The sequence below is a fragment of the Amphiura filiformis genome, chromosome 14 (assembly GCF_039555335.1).
Source record: "Amphiura filiformis chromosome 14, Afil_fr2py, whole genome shotgun sequence".
NCBI lineage: Eukaryota > Metazoa > Echinodermata > Ophiuroidea > Amphilepidida > Amphiuridae > Amphiura > Amphiura filiformis.
This window is the reverse complement of record NC_092641.1, coordinates 43491398-43511256: the sequence shown is the minus strand read 5'-3', so window position 1 is coordinate 43511256 and position 19859 is coordinate 43491398. Positions and strand designations below refer to the sequence as shown.

Here is a 19859-nt window from a genome sequence, read left to right as displayed (position 1 = left end):
TGAAGATATAGCTGATGTCTAATATGGAGTCCTTGCCAACTACTAAAGAAAGCTGATGGCTATATGAAGTCATTGCTATCTATTTAAGATATACTCTGTGAAGTCATTGCTATCTTCAGAGGTTAGCTGATGGCTATGTGAAGTCATTTCTATCTACTGAAGATAGCTGATGGCTATGGTAAATCACTATCTACTGAAGATAGCAGATGGTTATGTGATGCCAGTGCTACCTACTGATATTAGCGGATGACTATGTGAAGTCTTTGCTATCTGATGAAGATAGGTGATATCTACATTGTATGTGAAGTCATTGCTATCTACTGAAGATAGCTAATGGCTATGTAAAGTTAATGCTATATACTGGGGTTAGCTGATGGCTCTGTGAAGTTATTGCTATCTCTACTAAAGGGAAACAGGACATTTCGCCTCCATTCCATTTCGTAAATAAAGAGTACCAAATAGAGAGTTTTAGACGCAAGCTGGTAAGAAAAATGGTCCAAGGTTTAATGGGGCTTTTACGTGCTCTCACAACTCATTCCGTAAAGACAAACACACTGTCAAAACCCAATGGCATATCGTTCAACCCTAAACTATGCCAAAACACCCTAAATCATACCGCCCAGGCCTATATCATACCTCCAAACCCAAAGGACTTTGCAAGAGGGCACAACATCATTCAACAATGATAGATTTGAAAAAAAAGGACATTTTATTATTCAGAATAGAGATCACAGTGACTCATTTCGAATAAAGAACCTTTTTAGATTTCGAATGGAGAACATTTTTTTCATATTCGGAATAGAGAACCCTTTGTCGTATTTGGAATAGAGAGCACAGTGATTTGATTTGGAATAAAGAACCTTTTTTCAATTTCGGAATAGAGAATACAATTTTTTCATATTCGGAATAAAGAACTTTTTCCATATTCGGAATAGAGAACCTTTTCTGTTTTCAGAATAGAAAACCTTCACAATAGAGAACTTTTTATTTTCGAATAGTGAACCTTCGAATAGCTTAACATTCAGAATAGCAAACCTTTGGAATAGCAAACTTACCCAAATACCATTAGTCACTTCAGATATATTATTATTAGAACACATTTATAGAGCACATAAACGTAAAAAACATCTCAATATGCTGACAAGCAAATTAACAAAAGCAACAATTATGAACATCAATGCAACCCTGGCCCTGGGTACCCAAGGAAGGCCGGGATTTGGGGTTTAAAAGTTCAAGTCCAGGGTAAACACCTGGCCAGTCCCGGACCCTCCCGGGCAAAATCATGAGCCACCAAGGGCAAATATCCAATACAAACTGATGCAAACCCGGGTATTCCACGGCCCAAGTTCCCGGCCCCGACAGAGCATGAGATATAGGCCTAGATCTTTTTGTCAATATAGTGGGGATCTTGTCATGCGGGTTCAAATATGGAATATTTGGAGTTTCGTTGCCAAAAGCATAACCTAGGGCAGATCTCGTAGCTATTATACTGGAGATCACCCGTTAAACAATATGATGATTTGGGGCCTGAGCAGTGATAAAGACCTCAGTATCGCTGGATTTCATGTTTTTGCTGACTTGGAACTTCTGCCATGTTCAAAGGCCTTTGTCTGACACAGCATTTATTTCATAGGCCTAATGGTTTTAACCTTATTCTATTACCCACATCAATTCCATGCCATATGGCACGAAATGGCTTCATGCATGTAAAAATGATATTTACACAAAATTAATAAGGTCTTATCTTTTGAATAGTTTTGATAATTTATCCCTTCTCTATCAAGAAAAAACCTTTTTTTGTAACATAACTACCATTTACACATCATAATATATTTTAAAATGTCAGAAACTTGCATATTTTAACCATTTTTAGGCCAAATATTGCCCTAAAAATAGCCCCAAAAAGGTCCTTTAATTATAATATAGTCCAAATCAACTCGGCTTTCTTTCAATTATATGTAGTAACACAGCAGTGTATTTTTTAAAAACAGCATGAAAATGCCACATTGATGTACTCATATACTTCAAAAAAAATGCAAATCAAAATATTTTTTCATTATATTTGGCTAAGAGCTCATTAATTATTCATGAGCTAATTTGCTGATAATATTTATCAGGAAAAGAGTAGATGCTTTTGAGATGTGGTGTTACAGTCCTGAGGCTTCTACAAGTGACATGGAAAGACAGGAGAACAAATTCCTGGATCCTCGACAAGATTGGTACAAGTCTAACCATCAGAAGCAACTGTAATGGAGAGAAAGCTGAAGTACTTTGGCCATATTGTCAGGAAACACGGAGGTGTAGAAAAGCAGATTTTGCAAGGGGCGCCCACAGTATTAGACATCAACAAGCTTCAGAGAATCCAAAACATGAGCGCCGCCTAATCTCTCTTACCAAAAAGCGGATCACATAACTCCCCCATTCTACGCGATCAACTTCACTGGCTCCCAATTGAGGAAAGAATCTGCGCAGCTTCCCAATCTTGCTCTATGTAGTGCCGCAGCACAGGATTTTGACATGCTGTCCAAAGTGTCCATCCTAAGATGTTGATCAAAATCAGCACCAAGATTCCTGATTTGTGGTGTAGGATTGACAACAGGGAAAAACAGTGGCATGATCGACGGGAATTATATAAGTAAACATTATTTTTCATCAGGTTGCAAATAATAAAGGAGACAAATAGAAAAGTGATCCCGCCTGGGAATTGAACCCAGGACCTCAGGTTTACGAGACGCCTTAACCACTTGGCCACGGGAGCTTCATGATTAGGCTGGTTGAAATTTGCACGGAAAAACAGTGGCATGATCGACGGGAATTATTTAAGTAAACATTATTTTTCATCAGGTTCGCCTTCGCAAATAATAAAGGAGACAAGTAGAAAAAGTGATCCCGCCTGGGAATTGAACCCAGGACCTCAGGTTTACGAGACCTACGCCTTAACCACTTGGCCACGGGAGCTTCATGATTAGGCTGGTTGAAATTCAAACACATAAGTGGTCATTAAGGGGTACTACACCCTCGATAAATTTGTGTCTATTTTTTGAATTTTTCAAAACTAATAACTAGAGGTAACAAAGTTATGTATATTATAGGGGCAAGGGAATCCAATTACTACACTGGAATTTCAGTAACTCCAAGACAAGCGGTTCGTTATTTATGATAAGAAAAGAGGTACCGCTAGGACGCACTTACTCCGATCATATATACTGAACCGCTTGTCTTGAGTCACTGATATTTCAGTGAAGTAATTGGATTCCTTGCCCCAATAATATACATAACTTTTTTGTTACTAGTGTGTTATTAATTTTTGAGAAAAATGCTAAAATAGTCATAATTTACCACAGGTGTAGTACCCCTTAAACTTATCTCCTCCCCCCGCAAATAGCCCATAGTAGCTAGGGCCGCTTAAATAACCGCTTATGGGTTCGAATTTCAACCAGCCTAATCATGAAGCTCCCGTGGTTAAGGCGTAGGTCTCAGATACCTGAGGTCCTGGGTTCGATTCCCAGGCGGGATCACTTTTTCTACGTGTCTCCTTTATTATTTGCGAAGGCGAATCTGATGAAAAATAATGTTTACTGATTGACAGCAGCTTTACCCACACTGACAGAAGGTAATTGGCGAGGCGTCGCAAAACAAGAAGTAAAATGAATGATTTCTGTTTTGCTGTCATTCAAAACAAGAAAATTAGAGGACATCCATGTTTTAATGTCCTTAACACAATTCTCACTTTCTCTATAGCACTGTCCTAATTTTGACATTGAAACTGATATAAGGTTGAGAATCATCTGCAAACTTCATACAGGAGAGTCCATGTTCAATAATGCTCTCTTGGTGGGCACTATAGAGAGTAAAACAAATGGACCACACACTCTCACCTGTGGCATACCATAATCAGTCTCTACAGGATGAGACAACACACCATCAGCAAGGGCACTTAGACTCCTCCAACATCATAGCATGATTTCAGACGATTAATGAATACCTTATGGTCTATGGTGCCGAGGGCTGCAGTTAAGTCTAAGAGGACCAGACTGGTCTCACCACCTTGCTTGTCCAGATCCATGAGGATGTCATTATACACACGAGTTAAAGCAGTCTCAATACTATGATACTGCCTGTACGCCGACTGAGAAGGACCAAATAGATTGCTAGAGTTTAAATGCTCAACATACTGCTTCATAGTGCAGCGCTCTTATGACCTCACTTAGAAACGCCAAGTTGGAAATAAGCCTGTAATTTTTCATTGTTTCTGGGTTACTAGACTTCTTCAGGATGACGTAACAAGGGCAGATTTCAGAGCATTGGGGAACACAACCGTTTCAAGGGACACATATTGGTAATTGCAGTGATATGTGGCAAAAGCAAGTCTAGATTGTCTGCTAACAACCAAGCAGGAAGGGGGGTCAATGGGATATAAGGAAAAATATTTAAAAAATATGTGAAATGACAAAAAAAATGTTTCTTCACTCCAACAAATCTGTTAAGATTAGAACAGACAAGAACTGTAGTCAAATTTAATGTTTTCTTAAATCTCGAACCGGACGCGAGACCAGGAGAGCCATGACCAAGACCATCAGGTCTGATACTCTCGAGGCCTACACTACTGTTGTATGTTGTTGATCAAGATTGAACACAATCAAACAATTCTTTCTTTTCCCCAATTCATGAACGCACTTCCTTGTGCATTCAAATGCGTAACCTTTGGGTTGTCAGATTATTATAGTCCATTCAACAAGTCAACAAGTCAATTGTGGTTTTAGGATTCCTAGTCATTCGCAATACTTTGAGACTGAGATCTGGTTTATTCAGGGCTGAATTTACCTTTTGGGTGGCTCTGGGCCACTAATCGGCAACAAAAAAAACCCCATAAAGAATGAGAAAAAAAAATCTCGCACCTGTGTAGCCTTTTTTCGATTTAAAAAACGCGGTAGGGATATAGGGTTGTTCACTACTCTCTAAATAATTGGTTGTTTGAAATATTTCAATCTTTTAACAATTGATGGTAGGAATCAATTTAAATAGATTGAAATGGGTTTTTTGTTTGACTCTAACTCTTTTTGTTGACTGATTTCACTATCCAATCATGTGTTACTCCTTATGTATGCCAAATGGTATGTGTTGCATAATTATGTTCATTCGAAAAAGATTTGCTCCAAACTTGAATCGCTACTGAAATTACAGTTGTAAACAATTTGAAACCTAATTAGGGACGGCAGAAGATTAAAAGTTCAATCGCTTTTGATTGAATATTCAATTGAGCAATTACATGTACCCATATCTTTGTATTTACCTATTCAGGACTGTCGGCCCTATTTTTGTTTGTTTTGTTTTGTTTAGTTAAATGTTTGCACTCACTATTAACCTTTCATAATTTTATTTTTATTTTTTCCCTTACAGGTGAAAAGGACACATTGACACATGGACTTGTTGAGAGAGTTCAACCCACAAACATATCATGCAAGATTGAAGGACTTGAGTTATCCAAACTGGAAAAAAAAAAAAAGAAGAAGATCAACAAAGTTGTTTATGAAACTTCATGGTATGATAATGCAGGAAACCAATACTTCTATCACAGATTATGGACAAATTTATGTGTAAGAAGGTTTTGAAGCATGTTTGAACTTTCCTCTTCTAAATGGTAGAAATTGTGAATCTTGCTCTCTTTGCAAAGGGGTACTGAAGACCTCCAACACTTTCATTGCACTTGTAGCACTCTGAAAACTATTTGTTCTGAGGTGTACTGTATTTGAAGCTGGAGCATGATCTGATGATTGAAAACAATTTTAAATCTGGATATCAAAATATGTTAGTATACCTATAAATTGGGAAGAAGGTATTGATAATAGTTTTTATAAACTTTTCTTAAAAATCAATTAAATTTTGATGGATTGTTCCATTTCTTCGCCTGTCTCATAAAGGGGAGCAATCCATCTTTTGTCCATGAACCATCACATTCATAAATTTGTTTAATGAAGTTTGTTTGGCTTATATGAGACGGAAATTATTCGGCTTTTGTTACTGCACGTGTCAATAAAGTTCCAACACACGCTCATGAAAATTCACATAAGCGTGCGCCGGTTACGCATTACGCAACGCAAAACTAGCATTAGCATTGTGCCCAACTGCGTGCATGCCATTCTATATCAATACACGGTGTTTAGAGTCTTATTTTTTTCGCCTTATATAAACCAACAAACTTTAGTATTTTGTATCATGATGATATTCACCTTTTGAAGCTTTATGATTAGGTCTTGTGGGTTTTAATACATTTTGAAAATTGAGTAGTGACAGTTAAATGAAGGGATATGAAAAAAGTTACGCCCTACACTTAAGGTCCTCACTTTTCATTTTTTAATACTGTAGAAAGCTATGATGAATGTAATGGTTTAGTTTATTCACTTTCTCCCTACGCCAAATTATCGAAATATTTTCATCAATTTTATAATTTGCTAGTAAATAAACACAGGGATGTAAAGTTTCAAGATTAATTATATCATATTTACAGGATTTTTTATGTTCCATTCCTATACAATTCTGTAGGAACAATAAGGACCACTACACATTTTCGATAAGGCCAAAAACAAACAGTTTATGTCCGCTTCCTTTGACCAAAAACCATAAATGCTGTACATTTTTTTAATTTTTTTTTTTCAAAAAAAGGAGAGAATGTGCTAAAAGGTGAATTTTAAAACCTATCTGTACAGGAAGCTGATGCAAATCTTTTCATACGCGTGATCTATCTGTGACATGATAAAGAGGAATGAGTCTAATGTCGCCAATATTGATTTTGAGTTGATAAAAACAGGTGATGCATTTGTGTGTTTTTGAAGTAAGAGAATCACTTATCTATGGTTATAATAATACTTTAAATAACATTAATGTGAATAAATAATGAACAGAAATTGAATATTGATGACATCATTCCTCTTGATTATGTTAACATTTGTAGTCTTTAAACATGATTTTACTGCACTATGTATAGACATCAACAGTTATAATAGATTCCATATCACATTGGAGTGATGGGGAAATGTTAAATTAGACGTCGACTATTGTCCCAAATAAGGGACGGCTGGTCATTAAGATTATTATTGATTTCTGATTCGTGTCTCAAAGAAACTTGCCATCAAAGAAAAAAGTGCTAGATAAAATGTATGTTGTTTGTACAATTAACTATAAATAATTTTGGAGTTGCTATAAATTCAAACATGTCGAAATATAGACCTACATCATGTTTTTCACCATATTATTTGAATGTTAAACAAAATGATTGATACCTATCAGATTTCTTGGATGACACATCAAAATTCAACATAAGATCCTAATAATCTGTAGATTCATTGTATAACAAGTCATAAACTACACATTCTGGACATTTCAAGAGTATCTGAGTATCCATTGTATTTGGAAGAGGCAGGCTTTCCAATAAATATCAAAATTGTTACAAAAAATGCTACATTGCAAGATATAGGTTAAGAATGTATTGTAGGTCCTGTACGAACAACATACTAGAATATCGAGAAGGCCTTCACTACTCTTTGAACACAGATATAATGCAATTCGGTATAATGCCAAGTTTGGATCTTTTTTTTTTTAATCCACTATTTAAAAGGGCATTTCGTGATCCACAACCTCATCCCCCCACTTTTGTCAAAAAAAAGATGAGATTTGTATATTACTGGAAACCCCTGGCTACATAATGTTTATGTACAAAATATATCTTGCAGATAAATTCGTTTAGCAAAGATATTGTGAATGTGAATTTCGTTCTGTATACCAGAACGAAATTACAACACATTGTCTATGGAGCAGTTAAATACACATCATACATAACTCGCAAACGAGAGGATGCTAGGATCACGAAATCCTCCTTTAAAACATAATGTGTCATGTGTAATGTGACTCATTTTAAACGTTCATTGCATGATGATGCACACTGTAAAAAGCCTTCTCTATTCTGAGAATCTTTAATACATATACATGTAGTACAAACTTCTACCGCATAGAAAAATGTCTTTGAAAATATGGTTCCATGATTATACTATAAGGAGCGACTATTACCTTTTCATACTGTGATAATACACAAGTACCAACTACCCAAAAGTAAGCATGGTAAGGTTTGCTCCAAATAGGTATGGAACATAATAATAATTAGAGGGTTTCTTTGAATTTACAGCATTAAAGCTGTGATTACTTTCTAGAAAAGTAAACAAGTTCAATTTCAAGTAATTTCACTCTAAAAGTGAAAAGTGATTAATCCAATTCCAAAGTGAATTGCAATTTTTAAATCTGGGAACAGGTTAATTAGGTTAGGAATGTTAATTACAACTGTGGATTTTGTTCATGTTAACAACTTCATTTATTAAATGAGTTAAATGAACAAAACCCACTGTTGATTTGAAATTTGCTCTTTATTATAATTTTTAGAGCAAATTTAAAAAGGGATTTCACTCTTAAGACAAGTTGGAGGGGACTATGACCTAGTGGTATTTGCACTCAATAGACAAATAAAGCTGTGACACAAGGGGAATAGGTTCTATAAAGAGAGATCCCAAAGCATGATATAAGGGGTGTCATTTCCGTCCCATGGCTTTGCTCAGGAATGAGAAAACACCTAAAAGTTATGTTTTGATACATGATACAAGAAAAGCAAGATAATGTGTAAATGATTATTGGCTTCCTTGACACTAGTTCTTAAAAGATCAATGTGTTAATATTAAAAAGAACACTACAATTACTTAGTTAAATGGCTAAAACCATGGTTCCAGCCAACCCACTCGCCTTAAAAAGGAGTGCTTTAAGGGGAGTGAAATTTCATTCTTTTGGATGGATCACAGTTGACATTCTACTAACGAGTGAATTTTCAGAGTCAGCTATGCATGCTGGGGTGGTTGCAATCAGTATTTTCAACATCAGATCGATTGATGAGCTAGCTATACCGTACTAAGTTGAGAGTGCTGTAAGCGCCGCTTATGTGGTTTATGTTGAGTTCATCTGTGCTTGTATATATATATATATCCTGCGCGTTAAAGCACATGATTTGAAAATACAAAATCATGCAGGGTTACTCCACTTGACATGAGACCCATTTATTTGCTCTCATTTATCTTCTTTTTTTTATCAAGCTTTCTAATTTTTTTGCATGTATTGTTGCAGATATGTATATTAAACTTTGCTAATTTCATATTGCAATATCTTGTTGGTTTATTGAAGTGTTTTATATAGCAGATTACAGAATGGTTCCAGCCAATTATTTGCCATTATTTAAAAAAAAGGATAAGTATGAAAATGGGACATGTGATAGATTTAAGAGATGGCGTAGGAATTATATGCCCCAGGAAGGGTAACATTAATAATGACATGCCTCTCCAGCACTGTGTGCCAAAATACCACCTCTCCATTTAATATTTGTATCATTCCGAACCTTCTAGATCGGGGGTTCTCAACTACTTAATTAGTGCTAAAGTGCCACTAAGCGGAGGGGATTGGCTAACCTATAACGGAAGCCTCTGGATTTAACCTTTGTTATGACTTATAGGATGGCTCACCTTGGACATGATTCTTGATTAATCAAGGCATAAAAACTCTGTGCACGTGCGCTGTAATACAAATGGTGTGCCGCCAGTTGAAGATCCTGGCCTGTTCTAGATCACGGATGCTATGAAAGGTGTCCCGTAAAATGGTGTACATAAGCAATTTCTGCCCCACTTAAATTTTACCTAAAAAGTTAAAGCTACCAACAACACAAACAATTACAAACATGACATCTATAAAAACAATGAAAAACACATAAAACCACACGTAGGCCTACACGTGCACACTCAGAACTTCAGAAGACATACATGGTCATGTTATAACAAAAAACTATAAAACAAGGGAAACGCCCAGATTAATCTCCACTCGGATCAAAAGTAAACTTTTAAAATGTCTGCCTAATTTCTGATTTTTTTCAGCAATGTTATAGGCCTACTCAGTCTTAAATTTCATTCCGATTAATTAGAGTAAAAAAGGGAAATTTGGTTTGGTTTCTTGAAATGTGCACATGTAATTAATGCATCAATTCAAGCACAAGATAAGTTTCAGTCGCATCTATCCCAAACATCTGTTCCAATTTATAAAGATTGAGTTGTTCGCCAGTTATTATGTCAAGTTCAAACAATTGTCAGGAGCCCTGTTACAAATATACATTAAAATTGAGTGATTAAGTTCTACCAATCGTGTGAAGAAATTTATTAGTACGTGTAATAGGACCTTGTACAACTAACGCTTTTGTTATGGATTCATCGAAACTTCATAACCAATGATTTCAGTCCCCGGGTTTCAGTCAGTCCCAAATAAATATCTTGCAACTATATAATATTAAGCTTGAGAATCAGCCTTAAGCAAACTAAGAACAATTGACTAGATATTCTTAATATTGGAGTTATAAAACCCCGGAGAGAGGAGGGGCACATATATTTTTGGTGGGTATGCTCCCCCTGAATTTTGAAGTGATGGGTCTTAGAGAGCTGACGGCGTACCGGTGAAGGGGACTTTTGGAGTGCGATCACATGTGTTGCACGATATAGGGACAGGAAAATTTGCTCCGTTTACAAACAAAGCACTCAAACACAGCAAATGTCGCCCTCATCGGTTCGAGCGTCTGACGACCATCACTTCGAACCATTACATCCGCGTAACGTTGGGGTAACGTTGTTGATGTACGATGCCTGGACATGGACTCGACTGTGCCTCCACCATTCCAAATATTTTCACCTGCTACGATACGTTTCAGAACTTCATATTTTGGATTAGGCCTTCAATACGTTTCAGATTTACAAAATTTGGATAGTGCTCTACTTATTAGGCCTACATTGTACTGATGTAGTACTATACTGAACTAGAAGAAGCAGGCCTACATATTGACAAGTATAGCGAGGTATGTGCATGTATTATGTACCACCCTTGTATGTTTTATTATGAGTGTGTGTTTATATACGTGCCTCATTAAGTTAGTCCGGCTCATGCTCGTGGTCATAGAACTCCAAAACCTTTGTTTTTCATTTGACTTAGGGCACTTTATTTGTTACTGATTTAGAGGTAAGTAATAATGTTCTTAATTTTAGGTAATTTGTGAATAAAAGAATATTTCAAAACACTGAAAGTCGGGGAACTTTTTCAGGTAGGCCTATGCAGAAATGAAACAGTTTGAACTTCACTTGAACCACATGGAACACAGTTGCTACTCTGTGATATAAAGATGATAACTTTTAACTAGAAAGTGTTACCATGGTTACCAAGCATTGGTTGCCAACAATGTTTATAGGAGAAGGTTCAGAGATCACATCTTTTTCAACTACACCAAGTATACCAGTACTACCACTATCAGGACAATATATTATTTGTATTTTTGCTCATGTCATGTTCTCTGAAAAACATAAGGTGCGAAATTAAATAAAAAGCAAGACCGTATCTTGTCAAGCATGATACGGGGAACATGAAAACAAATATAAGGGAGCATGTCTCCCACTACAAAATTAATTAATTATTTAATTAAAATTAAAATAAAGAAAAACATAAGGGGCGAAATAAATAAAAGCTAGACCATATCTTGTCAAGCATGATACGAGGAATATGGAAAAATATAAGGGAGCATACCCCACTACATCATTAATTAATTATTGAACTAAAAATAAAATAAAGAAAAACATAAGAGGCGAAATAAATAAAAAGCAATACCTCATCTTGTCAAGCATGATACGAGGAACATGAAAACAAATATAAGGGAGCATGTCCCATTAATTATTTAATTGTTTAATTAAAAATAAAATAAAGAACAACATAAGGGCCGAAATAAATGAAAAGGCAATACCTTATCTTGTCAAGCATGATACGAGGAACATGAAAAAAACATAATGGAGCATAACTCCACTACAAAATTAATCAATAAATCATTTAAAATTTTAAAAAATGAAATAAAGAAAAACACAAGGGCCGAAATAAATAAAAAGCAAGACCTTATCTTGACAAGCATGATACGAGGAACATGAACAAAAATATAACATGAGGGCCGAAATATTTTGTTTAAAGCAAAACTTGATCTTGTCAAGTATGATACGATTACGAGGAACATGAAAACAAATATAAGGAAGCATATCCCCACCACAAAATCAATTAATAATTTAATTTAAAAAATTTAAAAATAAGGGGCGCAATAAATAAAAAGCAAGACCTTATCTTGTCAAGCATGATACGAGGAACATAAAAAACAACAACAATGGAGCACAAAATTAATTAATTAATCATTTTAATAATTAAAAAATAAAATAAAACAAAAACACAAGGGGCGAAATAAATAAAGAGCAAGACCTTATCTTGTCAAGCATGATACGAGTAACATGAAAAATATAATGGCGCATACCCCACTACAAAATTAATTAATTAATCATTTAATTAACAATAAAATAAAGAAAAACACAATCGGCGAAATAAATAAAAAGCAAAGACCTTATTTTGTCAAGCATGCTACGAGGAACTAGTACATGAAAAAAATATAAGGGAGCATTTCCCCCACTACAAAATTAATAACTTATTTAATTAAGAAAAACATAAGGGTCGAAATAAATGAAAAGCAAGACATTATCTTGTCAAGCATGATACGAGGAACATGAAAAAACAATATAAGGGAGCATCCCCCAATAATTTTCTTCCCCCAGTTTCCCCCTCCACACTTTTGATTTAAAAAAACCCAAAAATTACGGGGTTTTTTTTGGGCAAAATTGGTCGATTTTGCCCCCCCCCCCTTGAAATTCACTTTTCTCCCCAATGCCCACTCCGAAAAAAAAAAAATTCCTGGCCACTGCATTAGTTACTAAATTACTAAGGCTAATACGCCGTTAAAACTATTGTTATTTTCTGGGCAACATTGTTGTCATGCATACACTGTCATATTTTGAGGAGTAAGTTGGCAAGTAAGCAAAGCGATTCAAAGATAGAGGAGAAAGTCGTTGATATTGCTGCGATTTTGGAAGTAAATAATAAGATATTTCGCTATATAGAGCGTATTCTAATGTGGAGCACCTCGCCGCAACCCTTTTATGTAGACCGTTTATGTGGTTTTAACCCTGGAACTATAAAAATCTTTGATCATCCTGGTAAATAAATTGATAAATAAATTAATAAATTAATTAAATAATTAAGTCATTAAAGGAGTATTTCGTGATCCTAGCATCCTATTTTTATGACATTTTTCAGTAGATATCCACAAAAAATGAATTTTCCTAAAATTTCAGTTGATTCCGATTTTGCGTTTGCGAGATATGCATGATTATGTGTATTACACTGCCCCATAGACAAATGTTTTATAATTTCTTTCTGGTACACCAGAACGAAATTCAAATTTCACGATATCTTTGCTAAACGAATTAATCTGCAAGAATTTTTTGGTACATAAACATCATGTAGCCAGAGGTTTCCAGTGATATAAAAATCTCAACTTTTTAAAGAAAAGTGGGGGATGATGCTGCGGATCATGAAATGCCCTTTAAATACATTAATTAAATTATTAATTAAATAATTAATATTTATCAATCAATTTTCATTCACTCTGACGTGTCACATAATGATTTATTACTGAATGTACTATTTTGGATACCATCAGGATAGCAGAACTATAGCAGACCTACCATAATTAGATTTCACAATAGAATCAAAGATAGTGGCGGGTTAAAGAATGATGATGCTTCAAATTTCTTAGGGAACCAGCTTAGTTGATGCAGTATGATCTCCTGAGCATTTTGACATCTTTTTCATCCAAATCGGAAAAAAAAAGAGAAGGTGCCGGCCAAAACAAGTATTTGGACAGGGGGGTTTGAAAATCAATATTTTCATCAACAATCATTATTATATCCCTGATTCTGTTAAAGTTGGTATTGATTTGTATGTAATTGATGTTTAGAATTCCATTTTTGAAAGTTGCATAAAAGTTGGAGTTGTCGTTTTCTTAAAATGGCCATTTTACGTCCAAATAAGGATATGAGGGCGCTTCGCATTTAACTTGCAAACGATCTTTAAAACCAAAATTTGAATGGCGTATGTATGAAGATAATAGAGACCTTGCGAAATGAAGTTACTTTAACTTTAACTTTAACGTCTAGAGGATTATAGAGGATTATGTATTCAAAACCACCTTCTCTAATCATAGGTAGTACCTGCTCAAGAAATTTGTGCGATTTACATTGTACATGTACCGTTTGATTTTGGCAGACATGTGAATATTTCATAGAACGCTGCTATTCAACTGTGCAGGGGTCAATGCACTTTAAACTGTGTACGTTTCAATGGAAGGCTGCCTGAGAATACAAAAAATGGTGCCACGGTCAAACGAAAAGATATATAATGCCCAAATTTCTTGAGGATGTACCACATGTGATTATCTTCATACTGACATCAATAAAATTTCATGTGAAAAGAACGTGCGCATGTGTTATGCAAAGCGCCCTCACATCCTTATTTGGACGTGAAACGGCCATATTACGAAAACGACAACTCCAATTTTTATGCAACTTTCAAAAATGGAATTCTAGACATCAATTACCTGCAAAACAACACCAACTTTAACAGAATTAGGCATAAAATAATGATTATTGATGAAAATATTGATTTTCAGACCCCCCAACAGACCCCTCTGTCCAAATACTTGTTTTGGCCGGCACCTTCTCATTTTTTTTTTTTTTTTTATGAAAAAGGTGTCAAATTGCTCAGGAGATCATGCCGCATCAAATAAGCTGGTTCCCTAAGAAATTTGAAACATCACCCTTTTTAAACTTAAGGCTGTTTAACCTACCCCTACTTTTATGCCTTATACTGTGACAATTGCATTCTAGTACACTAAGTAATAATTTGAATTTACAAAGAATTTCATGTATGGGGACGTTTTAAAACTCAATATCTTATATCTCTAAACACACACACTTTTTTATTTAAATTATCGTATTCAGGATCTTCCTACGATTCAAGAATTAACAATATGGAAGTTGTGTGCCAAATAAATATTCCCTGTACATAACTGGATACCAGCACATAAATACGTTATTCTTACCCGATAACGGCAGATCTATGCTGTCCTAATACGAGATGACCTGGATGGGGATTTTATTTTTTAAGTATATTTCCCGAATCCTGGGAAATTATATGCTTAACATACATGTACATGCTGTTGATTGCATTGCCAACTCACTAGGTTTATGCAAGTTCAGGAAATTGAATACATGAATCCAAAACCCACCCAAGTCCATGGGAAGTGATTTTGAGAAAAAACTGTATCATTTTAATGCCTTCAGTTAGATTTACCTGGTCAATATGGTAAGTTGTACGTGCAAATGGGTGAGTTAAACTGTATTAGGTATGACGATTAGCATTTCAGGGACTTCGTGGGGTTCATTTTAAAATCTGGACTTCTGGGTGGTTTTTTGAATCATAGACAAAGACAATAATGTTGGAATGAGATTACCACTAGTAAGATAATACAAAATAAAGCACACAGTTATGTATAATGTTGATAAGCATTCTGCCATGTAATATAAACCACACACTTTCCTTGATTAACCCCATTTTTTTTTTCAAAAGTCACTCTCCAGCAGTGAATGTGTTACAAGTGGACTTTTATACATACTGGATTTCAATCAGTGTGTTACAAGACTCAAATCATGGACTTGGGCTGATCCTTTCATACATGCTATTTTTCACATGCTCAATAGACACAGAGGATGAATTTGAGTTGTTCTTTCATACATACAGGCCTATGTATAGCAACACTTTCCCATGCTCAACTCAATTTGGCCAAAGTATGGATTTGGGTGGCTTTTGTATTCATATATTCAATTACATAATGTCACAAAATGCTACACACACACCAATCGTACCCTTTTGCACAGCAAACGGTTAATGCATCACAGAGGGCTAGACAGAAAAGTAATTGCACATGGTATTATGCCCGCAAAACTATAATATGTTTGCCAAACAAATCAATTTTGGGACATTGTCACAAAATATCATTTCAAAAATAACTGCTCTCCGTTTAGGTGAAATTTGTAGAAATGTGTAACATTTTGTAAAAATACACATATGTATTTAAAAAGGGGGCATAGTCGCAATTAATATACAAGTGGCCGCGAAAGAGACTTATGAGAAATGGTCATTTGGAATTAGTAGGCCTATATGTGGTCTTTGCAGGGGGTTGCGTGGTTGATCCTCTTTAAATGAGTTGGGTTAACTCACCCCCCCCCCAAGAAAATTTCAATTTAACCCCGTAAAGTAACCTCCAAAAATGTAAACCACTGCACCACCGCAGAGTATAAAGTTACAATTGGCCCGGTAAACACATAATATTACCTTTATTTTCCGCGCAATTATCAGAAAAACACATGACCAAAATAATGATCACGGATTTTGTCTGCGCCCCCTCATACAAATGACCCTGATACACGACTGAACATGTAAAATACTTGTACCGCATAAAGGATTTTTATCAGGGGCGTAGCAAGAGCTTCGGGGGGCCAATGGACAAGGAGCAGTTCGGGGTCCTTTTAACATATATTCTATCAGCCCTAAGTCCTATCGATGGCCCATCTTAATAGCCCAAGTCCAGCTCAAAGAATAAGGGCTGTATCACTATACAGGTATTTTTCAAAATAAATAATACCATCACACAAGAGTCAAGACTTATTCTTCTAACATGTCTAACCCAATTATAAAACAAGATTTTCATGTTTGTATTTTTATTATTTCCGTTTTGGGGCTTTGTTTGGAAATACAGCATGAAATGTCAAATTCTTATGATTATAGTGCTCCATTTCGGTGCTTTGTTTGCAAATACGACATGGAATTTTGAATTCTTATGTTTCCTATTATAGTGCTCCGTTTTGGTGCTTTGTTTGGAAATACAGCATGACATTTCTAATTCTTATGTTTCCTATTATAGTGCTCCGTTTTGGTGCTTTGTTTGCAAATACGGCATGGGATTTTTTTAATTCTTATGTTATCTATTATATTGCTCCGTTTTGGTGCTTTGTTTGGAAATACAGCATGAAATTTCTAATTCTTATGTTTCCTATTATAGTGCTCCGTTCTGGTGCTTTGTTTGCAAATACGGCACGGGATTTTTTAAATTCTTATGTTATCTATTATATTGCTCCGTTTTGGTGCTTTGTTTGGAAATACAGCATGAAATTTCTAATTCTTATGTTTCCTATTATAGTGCTCCGTTTTGGTGCTTTGTTTGAAAATACAGCATGAAATTTCTAATTCTTATGTTTCCTATTATAGTGCTCCGTTTTGGTGCTTTGTTTACAAATACGGCATGGGATTTTTTTAAATTCTTATGTTATCTATTATATTGCTCCGTTTTGGTGCTTTGTTTGGAAATACAGCATGAAATTTCTAATTCTTATGTTTCCTATTATAGTGCTCCGTTTTGGTGCTTTGTTTGCAAATACGGCATGGGATTTTTTAATTCTTATGTTATCTATTATATTGCTCCGTTTTGGTGCTTTGTTTGGAAATACAGCATGACATTTCTAATTCTTATGTTTCCTATTATAGTGCTCCGTTTTGGTGCTTTGTTTGCAAATACGGCATGGGATTTTTTAATTTTATGTTATCTATTATATTGCTCCGTTTTGGTGCTTTGTTTGGAAATACAGCATGAAATTTCTAATTCTTATGTTTCCTATTATAGTGCTCCGTTCTGGTGCTTTGTTTGCAAATACGGCACGGGATTATTTTAATTCTTATGTTATCTATTATATTGCTCCATTTTGGTGCTTTGTTTGGAAATACAGCATGAAATTTCTAATTCTTATGTTTCCTATTATAGTGCTCCGTTTTGGTGCTTTGTTTGCAAATACGGCATGGGATTTTTTTATTCTTATGTTATCTATTATATTGCTCCGTTTTGGTGCTTTGTTTGGAAATACAGCATGAAATTTCTAATTCTTATGTTTCCTATTATAGTGTTCCGTTTTGGTGCTTTGTTTGCAAATACGGCATGGAATTTTTATTTCTTATGTTATCTATTATAGTGCTCCGTTTTGGTGCTTTGTTTGGAAATACATCATGAAATTTCTAATTCTAATGTTTCCTATTATAGTGCTCCGTTTTGGTGCTTTGTTTGCAAATACGGCATGGGATTTTTAATTCTTATGTTATCTATTATATTGCTCCGTTTTGGTGCTTTGTTTGGAAATACAGCATGAAATATCTAATTCTTATGTTTCCTATTATAGTGCTCCGTTCTGGTGCTTTGTTTGCAAATACGGCACGGGATTTTTTTAAATTCTTATGTTATCTATTATATTGCTCCGTTTTGGTGCTTTGTTTGGAAATACAGCATGAAATTTCTAATTCTTATGTTTCCTATTATAGTGCTCCGTTTTGGTGCTTTGTTTGCAAATACGGCACGGGATTTTTTAATTCTTATGTTATCTATTATATTGCTCCGTTTTGGTGCTTTGTTTGGAAATACAGCATGAAATTTCTAATTCTTATGTTTCCTATTATAGTGCTCCGTTTTGGTGCTTTGTTTGCAAATACGGCATGGAATTTTTAATTCTTATGTTATCTATTATAGTGCTCCGTTTTGGTGCTTTGTTTGAAAATACAGCATGAAATTTCTAATTCTTATGTTTCCTATTATATTGCTCCGTTTTGGTGCTTTGTTTGCAAATACGGCATGGAATTTTTAATTCTTATGTTATCTATTATAGTGCTCCGTTTTGGTGCTTTGTTTGGAAATACAGCATGAAATTTCTAATTCTTATGTTTCCTATTATAGTGCTCCGTTTTGGTGCTTTGTTTGCAAATACGGCATGGAATTTTTAATTCTTATGTTATCTATTATAGTGCTCCGTTTTGGTGCTTTGTTTGGAAATACTGCACGGATTTTTTTAATTCTTATGTTATCTATTATAGTGCTCCGTTTTGGTGCTTTGTTTGAAAATACAGCATGAAGTTTCTAATTCTTATGTTATCTGTTATAGTGCTCCGTTTTGGAACTTTGTTTGGCAATACAACATACATTTTTTATTCTTATGTTTAATATATTATAGTGCTCCGTTTTGGTGCTTTGTTTCAAAACACAGCACTTTTTCCTCTCCCTAAATCGTGCGGTGTATCTGCGATCATGTAAACGTCAAAATTAAGGGCATGCTTTCTGGTTGCCAATTGCCTGAAAAAATAACCCAGAATGTGAGGAATGAGCAATTTAGGGGTATTTGACAGCTGAAAATATCAAAATGAATGGTGTTTCACTTCTCCAGAGTCTGTTTTGGTCAAAATTCAGCGGTCTTTGGGTAGCCGCGTGGTCCGAAAAATGTTGAGTGCGGCCCCCGGTATAAAAACGGAAGATGCCATTCGTGAGGCACTTGTGTTTATGTTTAAAAGGGATGTCACTCAACTCAAAAATGAATGTTTTCACAAAATTAAATCCCTTATCAAGATCAGAAAGATAGAAGGGTCATTCATCGGTAAGGTGCTTAATTGCAGTCCCGCCACTTTGAGGAGTGATAACTAAAATACGAAACATGATTTCGAATGTTATTTTTTGCAGTTGTTTAGTATTGACCATGTTGACGTTCCTTTTATATATTAAAACATCAAAATATTAAAAGAAGTTCTTATTTTCCAGAAAATTGCTTATATATAGGGTGTCACAACCCCCAAAACCCCATGTCCCGATCATCATCAAAACGTTTGATGCTGATATCTTTTAGTGGATAACTTCAGCATCGTAAAAACACCGGGAATGACAAGTTATTGATTGTATATTGTAGGAAAAGGTATTGTTCCACATCTTTCATAGCCAGGAGTAAAAACAGAGG

The 19859-nt window shown here is 35.1% G+C and overlaps 1 non-coding gene across 1 annotated transcript; it reads right to left on the bottom strand.

Annotated features, from left to right (window-relative positions):
* Positions 1-2884: 2884 nt before the first annotated feature.
* Positions 2885-2958, bottom strand: Trnat-cgu (transfer RNA threonine (anticodon CGU)). Its single transcript has one exon. It is a non-coding gene; the product is annotated as a tRNA-Thr (tRNA).
* Positions 2959-19859: the final 16901 nt, after the last annotated feature.